An 8,384-nucleotide genomic window follows, 5' to 3' on the forward strand; every position below is an offset into this window, starting at 1 on the left:
TAGGGGCTAATGAAGCAAGTCTTTTTACATGCTTATTGGCCATCTGTATTTCCTCTTTGGAGAGGTGTCTACTCATGTCTTTCACTCATGTTGTAATTGCATTGTTTATCACTATTGAGTTGTGAGAATTCTTTATATATGATAGATAGTCTTTTGTCCGGCATGTGGTTTGAAAACATTTTCTTGTCCTTTTTTGTTCTTTTAACAGGGTTTTTCACAAAGCAAAAACATTTTTGATGAAGTTTAATGTACCAATTTATCCTTCTATGGACATGCTTTTGGTGTCAGTCCAACAACTCTTTGCCTAGCCCCAGATCCCTGAGTTTCTCCTGTTTTTTTCTCTCAGAGTTTCATGGTCTTATGTTTTATACTTAAGCCGGTGATTCATTTTGAGTTAATTTTTGTGGAATGTGTGAGACTTAGGTCAAGGTCTTTTTCTTCTTCTTCTTCTTCTTTTTAATGACTTCACTTACCTCAGCATCATTTGTTAAAAAGGTTGTTTCCTCCACTGAATTGCCTTTGCATCTTACGAGAAGTCAGTTGGGCATATTTGTGTGAGTTAGACTGTTTCTGGATTCTCTATTCTGTTCCATTGATCTACATTCTATCTTTCTCCTGCCTTTCTATGGCAGTTGACTCTATGCCAGTATCACGCAGTCTTGAAGCTCTTATAGCTATACAGTAAGTCTTGAAATCAGGCAGACTAATCCTTTAATTTTACCCCCCCCCCTTATTATTTAGCTGTTAGGTTCTTTTGCCTTTTCGTATTATTTAAAAATATTTTTAGAATTTTAGCATAATCTTATCTATATCTGCACAAAGAAATCCTACTGGGACTTTGACAGGAATTGTGTTAAAACCTATATATCAATTTGGGGAAAATTTACATTTTTACTATGTTGAATCTTCCGGTCATGAATACATGTCTCTCCATTTATTATATATTCTTTGATTTTTTAAAACCTGTGTTGTGTAGATTAAGCATTACAGCCCTGAACATGCTTTGTTAAATTTTACCCAAATATTTCAGATTTTAAATGATTGCAAATGCTATTCTATTTTTAACATTGATATTTCTGTGCTCCTTGCAAGTATAAGAAAATTCAGTTGATTTTTTTTTTTGTGTGTGTGATTTTAATGAACTCAACCAATAGTTCTAAGAGTTTTGGGAAATTTTTTTTATAGGCAATTGTGTCATTTGCAAATAGGGACAGTTTCATTTCTTTTCTGATCTGTATGCCTTTTATTTCCTTTTTTTTGGTATAGAATTAATCTTAATTCTTTTTAAAATACTTGGTAGAATTTTCAAATGAAACCAGCTGGGTCTGGAGATTTCTTTTTGGGGACTTTTGGCATTATGAATTCAATTTCTAAAAATAGTTATAGAGTTGTTCAAATAATCTAGTTCATATTGGGTGAGTTGTGGTAATTTGGGTTTTTATTTATCAATTTCTTTATCAAATGTATGTGTGTATAGTTGTTCCAGTAGTCCTTTATTATCCTTTTGATCCCCTATCCATTCCTGATATTGCTTCTTTTTTTTTGTTGTTGTTGTTGTTGTTGTTGTTAGTCCTGCTGGAAGTTTATCAATTTTATCAGCCCCTTCATAGAACCAGTTCTCTGTCTCCTTGATTTTCCATATTGTTTTTCTATTTGCAGTTTTATTGATTTCTGATCTTTGGTGTTTTCTTCCTTCTCGCACTGCGTTTATTTTGCTCTTTTTTTCCCCTAGGTTCTTGAGGCGAGAGCTTAGATGATCTATGTGAGACTTTTTCTCCTTTCTAATATGTGCATATAGTGCTATAAATTCCCCTCAGTGTTAGCTGTGTTCCAGAAATTTCGATCTGTTGTGTTTTCATTTTCATTCAGCTCAATGTATTCTTGATTTCTCTGGAGACTTCCTCTTGACCCATGAGTTATTTAGAAATGTGTTGCTTAGTATCCAAGTCCTTGGAGATTCTCCTGTTATCTTCATTTGTTCATTTTCGGTTTGAGTCTATTTGGTCAGAGAATATACTGGACAATTTCAATCTTTTATATTTGTTGAGCTTTATTTTTTCCAGTTTTATTGAGATATAATTGACATCTAACGTTGTATTAGTTTTAGGTGTACAACATGATTTTATATATACGTATGTAATATCACATTATATATAATCATATTTTATATATATATTGCAAAATGATCACCATAATCAGTTTAGCTAATATCCATCACCTCACATAGTTAGAATATTCTTTCTTGTGATGAAAGCCTTTAAGATTTATTCTTTTAGTAACTTTCAAATATACAATACAATATTATTAACTTTAGTCACCATGCTGTATATTTCATCCCCAGAATTTATTTATCTTACAACTGGAAGTTTGCACGTTTTGACCCCTTTCACACATTTTGCTCACCTCCAGGCAACCACCAATCTATGAGTTGTTTTTTTTTAGATTTTCTATATAAGTGGGATCATACAGTATTTGTATTTTTCTGTTTGACTTGTTTCACTTAGCAAATGGCCCATTCATGTTGTAAATAGCAGAATTTCCTTCCTTTTTATGGCTTAATATATTCCGTGTGTGTGTGTGTGTGTGTGTATACAGGGTGTCCCCCCCCCCAAATGTATACACACACTTAGAATAATTATAAAGGCAGTGTTTATTACATACATTTCATTTTCAAAATTGAGCTATCAGCTGTTAAAGTATGTATATATTTTTGGGGGGGACACCCTGTGTGTGTGTGTGTGTGTGTGTGTGTGTGTGTGTGTGTGTGTGAGAGAGAGAGAGAGAGAGAGAGAGAGAGAGAGAGAGAGAGAGAGAGAGGAGAGGGAAAGAGGAGAGAGACCTTTTGTTTATCCATTTATCTATCAATGGACCCTTAGCTTGTTTCCAGGTGTTGACTATTGTAAATGATCCTACCAGGAACATGGAGGTACAGATAGTTTTCCAAGAAAGTAATTTTGTTTCCTTTGGATTTTTATTCAGAAGTGGAATTGCTGGATCATATGGTGGTTCTGTTTTTTTTATTTTAGGAGAAACCGCTATCTTGTTTTCCATAGTGTCTTCACCAATTTGTATTTTCACCAATAATGCTCATCTCTTCTCCACATCTTTGCCAGCATTTTTTATCTTCTGTATTTTTGAGGGTAGCCATTGTAACAAGTGTGAGGTGGTAGCTCATGGTTTTGATTTACATTGCCCTGATTAGTGATGCTAACATCTTTTCATGAACCTGCTGCTTGATCACATAATCATGTTGCCTGATGCTATTCTGATTTTTATACCTTTTTTTAAAAAAAAAGAAGTTTTAAGGATCTCCTCTTTATCCTCGATGATCAGAAACCTCACAGTGTGACCAGGCAGGGCTCTTGTTTTTATTTGTTATACTTGGTGGGTCCTCTGTTGGAAGTTTGAAACTTTCCTATTTTAAAAAATATTATAAAAATAAACATTTCATTTATCTTTCTAGAACTTCTATTGGTTCAGTGTTTAGCTCCTAGATCTTTTAATTGTCATTATTTTTAAAATCTTGACTCTTTTCTATATTTTTGAGTTTCTTAGAACTCTTGCTCTTCTGTTCACTCCCCCCCCCCCCCACCTCCCTCCACTGCTGGCACCCGGCTCCCAGCTTGCCTAGGCGTTTCTCCTGGGACCTCACTCCTCCACCTTGCAAAGTCTGTTCACATTTTGTCTTCTAGCTCGTGTTTTCTTCGCCCCTGTGGGTTTCTACCCTTTAAAAAAAATTACAGTTCTACTACAGGTTTTGGAAGGCACTGAAAAAATGCATGTCTGAGCTATCATGTTTAAATTACAGCAGATCCCGAACAATGCGGTGGTCAGGGGCCTGACCCCCTCGCAGTCAGAAACCCACATACGACTTTTAACTCTGGCTGGTGCTTCGCGTCCTGGGACTCAAACACCCATGGATTGAAAACAGTGCTTTCCGTCTGCGGCTGGGAATCTGCGGTTGGGAAAGTGAAAGTGACTGTCTTCGGTTTGCTGGTGGTTGAATCTGCTGATACGAAACTACTGAATATAAAGGTCTGACTGTATTTGTTGAAAAAATATCTGGGTGTAAGTGGACGCACACAGCTCAAACTCGAGTCGTTCAAGGCTCAGCTGCACTACTCTAGAAAGAAACACTTCATCCTTAAAACAGTTCCAACCTAAGCTTGTAGGTGACGGTGCCTTGAACAGCAAGGCCCAGAAATGACAGACTCTGGAAGGCAGCTCTGCCCAGTGCCTGGTGGATGGTAGCAAGTCATAGGTCATCTCTGTGGAGAAGGCAGCAGTCCGTGTCAGAGAAAAGTAAGTGGGGGATGAGGATTGATCTGGGAGAAATAAAAAATGGGACAAGTGTGGATTAGGGAATTCTACTTTTCCCAAGTTCTGCATCTTCCACCTAAGACCTCCGGGAAGCTGTTTCTAGCACAGGGTGTAAGGCCTGGCTGGAATCCTGTTTGCATGTGAGACTAGCTTTTTGTTTCTTTTTTAAGTAATATATTTTTTATTGATTTCAGAGAGGAAGGGGGAGAGTTATAGAAACATCAGCGATGAGAATCATTGACTAGCTGCCTCCTGCACGTCCCCTCTTGGGGATCAAGCCTGAAACCCAGGCATGTGCCCTGGCTGGGAATCGAACCATGACCTCCTGGTTCATAGCTCAACACTCAACCACTGAGCCACACCAGCCGGACGAGACTAATTTTTATGTGCTGTATTTATGTAAACACATGTTCAATCCAGAGGCGACTGGAGGATATAGCACCTGTCTGAGCTCAGAGTCTGGAGGAGAAAAATAGCTTCAACGTCTTTCAAAGGTGAACCTTCATGACGTGGGACGGACCTGGCACTTTGCCAGCTTAGCATCCAAGTCCCCTTCCTAACAATATCTTGATGCTCCGAGGGGATAGCCTTTCCCCCAGGTGGCTGGTTTAGTCAGGACAAGTTGAGTCTGTGTATTTGCCTATGGGGCATGTCCTTCCTCTCAGCAGCCTAGCACTGCCGGGGGGTGAGCAGGGCATCAGGTTCGGCCCTTGTCTGAGATTTCGGATTCTGAGAAAGTGATAAAACACCAGGAACAAAGTGGTTGGCAGTCATGCATCTCAGCTGTTGCTCCCTGACCAGATACTTGTGCCTTAGCATGGCTCCCACAGGCCTTGCTTCCAAGTCCCCGGAGAGGCCTTTAGGTGGTCTTGTGTCACTTACAGTTTTGGTTGCAGCCTGTAGTACTGACTGTGGTTTTCTTAACGAAGAGCAGGCTATCTATCTGGAAACAGGGCATTGGTGGGAGGCTGGAGGACCAGGCTTGGAACATGGGCACAGACCAGGCTGTTCTGGAGGGCTGAGAAGGAGGAAGCATGACATCCAATTTCAGTAGAGGTAGTCCACCAGAACTAATTTGCAGCTGCCAAAGCAGTCAGTTACGTCATGAGGCTGTCCCCGCAGAGCTGCTCTGGAATTGTTCCTCATCGTCCCTCCATCTCGACTGCTCTCTCCAGATGTAAAGTCTCAGTTTGGCAAGTTTGGTGGATTGCCAGGATCTGGAGCAGAAGAAGAAAGGCGCCCCCCCCCCCCCTTTATTTTGTTTAATCCTCACCCAAGGATATGTTTTCCATTGATTTTTAGAGAGAATGGAAGGGAGGGAGGAAGGTGGGAGGGAGAGAGAAACATCAACATGAGAGAGACATATCGATTGGTTGCCTCCTGCATGTGCCCCGACTGGGGCTGGGGATCAAACCTGCAATTGAGGTACATGCCCTTGACCAGAATCAAACCTGAGACCCTTCGATCCACAGTTGGATGCTCTAACCACTGAGCACTGGGCCAGGGCAAGACCCCTCTTTTTGACTCCCATAGCTAAAGGTGAAGTAACTAATACTGTTCACGATTGGAATTGCCCAGAGGAAGAAAGGAAGATGGATTTAGATAGCCCAAAATGGGCAAGCCCACCATCCTACTGATTTTCATGTCAGGTTTTATATGGGTTCTTTAAATTTCCATATTCTTTCCAATAAATGCTCTTCATTTACTAGCCAGAATCCTCCTATGTCTTGTACTCAAAGATCTCTAACTGAAGTATGTCTCATTGCTCTCATATGAACGCTGTTTATTGGTGCCTCCTCGAAGTTTGGGGATCTTGAAGTCTAGACTCCTAATTTTTTCTTATTCCATCAGCTGGATTGTAATGTTTAGGGGAATTAATAACCTGCATGTCTTTTGCTGATAGCAGGTTAGTGAGGACTGGCCAAGACCATGAAAAATGTTCTTGGCCCAAGAGCTTTGCATTGAAGTGTAAGTATTGAGCCTTGGAGACAGAGCTGTGGTATGAGTCATTGTGGCCAATCCATTCTGATTTGGCACATTCAAGCTTGAGCACTTTTCATTAAGGAGTTCATTATTGTGGGGGTGGGAGGCAATTTCACATGAAAATGAACACGAAACCACTGTGACCACTATGGTGATTTAGTTAAAGACGTCCAGCCAGCTCTGGGGGACCGGAACTCTCTGAAGCTGTGTGTAAAGTGTTCTTATGCCTGTGTGCTTGCTTTTTAGAGAAAAGGGTCCACAGTTTTCAGGAGCTCACAGGGGTCCACAACCCAAAAAGACTGAGCCATTGACTTGTTTGTTGAATTATGAGCTTGAAAATGACCCTTTAGATTGTGATATTGCCCGACTCCGAGTTTACTAAAAACCATTGAATTGTATACTTCGAATGGGTGAATTGTATGGCACTTGAATTACATCTCAAAAAACTGTTAACCCGTTTTTAAGCTGGGGACTGCCTGCATAATGGGCTCATCTTGGTCTTCAATGAATGTAGGTGTTATTGAGCTAGTTTGCCTGTTTTTAGGTAATGCTCTGGCTCTAGATACACCCAACTACAATGAGTTTGTGGTCCTTCTAAGTGAGTTATTTGGCCTCTATCCTGAACTGAGGACCATGCCTAATCCTGTGGTGCTTATTTCATCGATTGCCCTGTAAATTGTGATTGTTATAGTAATGGCAGAAGACATGAGCACATGATGGTTTAGCCAAGTTCCCTCACTTGAATGAACCCCAGTTCCCTCCAACTGGTATTTTGCACTGTGTTAAATGATTAAGTATTATTAATGATTAAATTAGTAAGAGATTATTAAGGGTTATCTGGGGGAAAGTGCTAAGTAGCAATGTTGGGACTGTTGTGCTAAAATTGAAGCCAAAGCAGAAAAAAAAAATAGATCTGGGACCCACTGGAGGTCCCACCAAATGTATCAGAAAGTAAGGAGGTTGATATAGAAAGCATTAAGTAAGAAGAACTCAAATGCACCTTGCATGGAGCCATCAGAATGCAAATGTCCTGTACCTGGTTAGTTCTCCCATGGCTTTCCTTCACAGCTGTAGGGAGTCTATGCCCATCACCACGCTCCAGGCCTTGCAGATTAAACTGACACCAGACAGACTGACAGGAGAAAAGGGTATGTCATACGCATATGGGGACCTCACAGAAAGGAAATGAAAAAACCAAATAGGTGATGGGACCTGGAGGCTTACATACCATTTTAAGGGGAGGGTGATACATTTGTGGAGAAGGGACAATTCAAAGAAAAAGGATTTAGGGCTCCTAGGGGTGGTTAAGTGTTGGAAGGTCAATAGATGGGAGAAACTAATGGAAGGTAAGGGCTAACTTAGTCATTGTTACTCGTATTCCCCTGGTGCCTTCTCTGGGTTATAAGAGTCTAGAGTTCTTCTCTGGTGATGAGGAGTAGTTCTGCCCTGCCTGGCGTGAGACGGGGGAGAGGGAGCCCTCCACACAGGAAATTTATCCCCTGCTTAGGCAAGTGGGGGCACGAGGACAGTAGAGAACTTTATTTTCAGTCTGCTGTTCCTCAGTTGCCTTCAGCTCACAGCAATCCTTACGTCAGAGTGGCATATTTTGGGGTGGCATATTCTGATCCCCTTAGCTGTTTTTGGCTTTTACCTGCTTGGCCTCTAGCGTGTCTAGGAGACTTCTTATCTCTCAGGGGTGAATCCAAGGGGCATAGGTTGTGACCCCAAGAACCTCATTCTGGAATCCTGGCATTACTGGCAGTTTCTCTTCTCAGGATCGGGCACTGTAGTGAAAACCTCACACGTGGATTTTGCGCAGCCCCTGTTGAAAGACGCAAATTACTTTCTAGGTAGGAGGCTGAGGCCTGGAAAGGTTGCCAGAGTTTCACACTGAGTGACCCAGCCTGGCATGGCCACGGAGCCGGACTCTGGAGAGAGGTGCTCCTGACTGCTCCGCTGTCACCATCTGGGTTCTTGGGAAGTGGATTCTGAGCCAGAGCTATGCTCGGGGTTTTATTAGGAACTGCGCTTGGAGTCTGCCTCTGTGGATGGGAGGAGAGGAATCAGGACTGCACAGAGGG

The sequence above is a fragment of the Myotis myotis genome, unplaced genomic scaffold (assembly GCF_014108235.1).
Source record: "Myotis myotis isolate mMyoMyo1 unplaced genomic scaffold, mMyoMyo1.p scaffold_m19_p_2, whole genome shotgun sequence".
Classification (NCBI taxonomy): Eukaryota; Metazoa; Chordata; class Mammalia; order Chiroptera; family Vespertilionidae; genus Myotis; species Myotis myotis.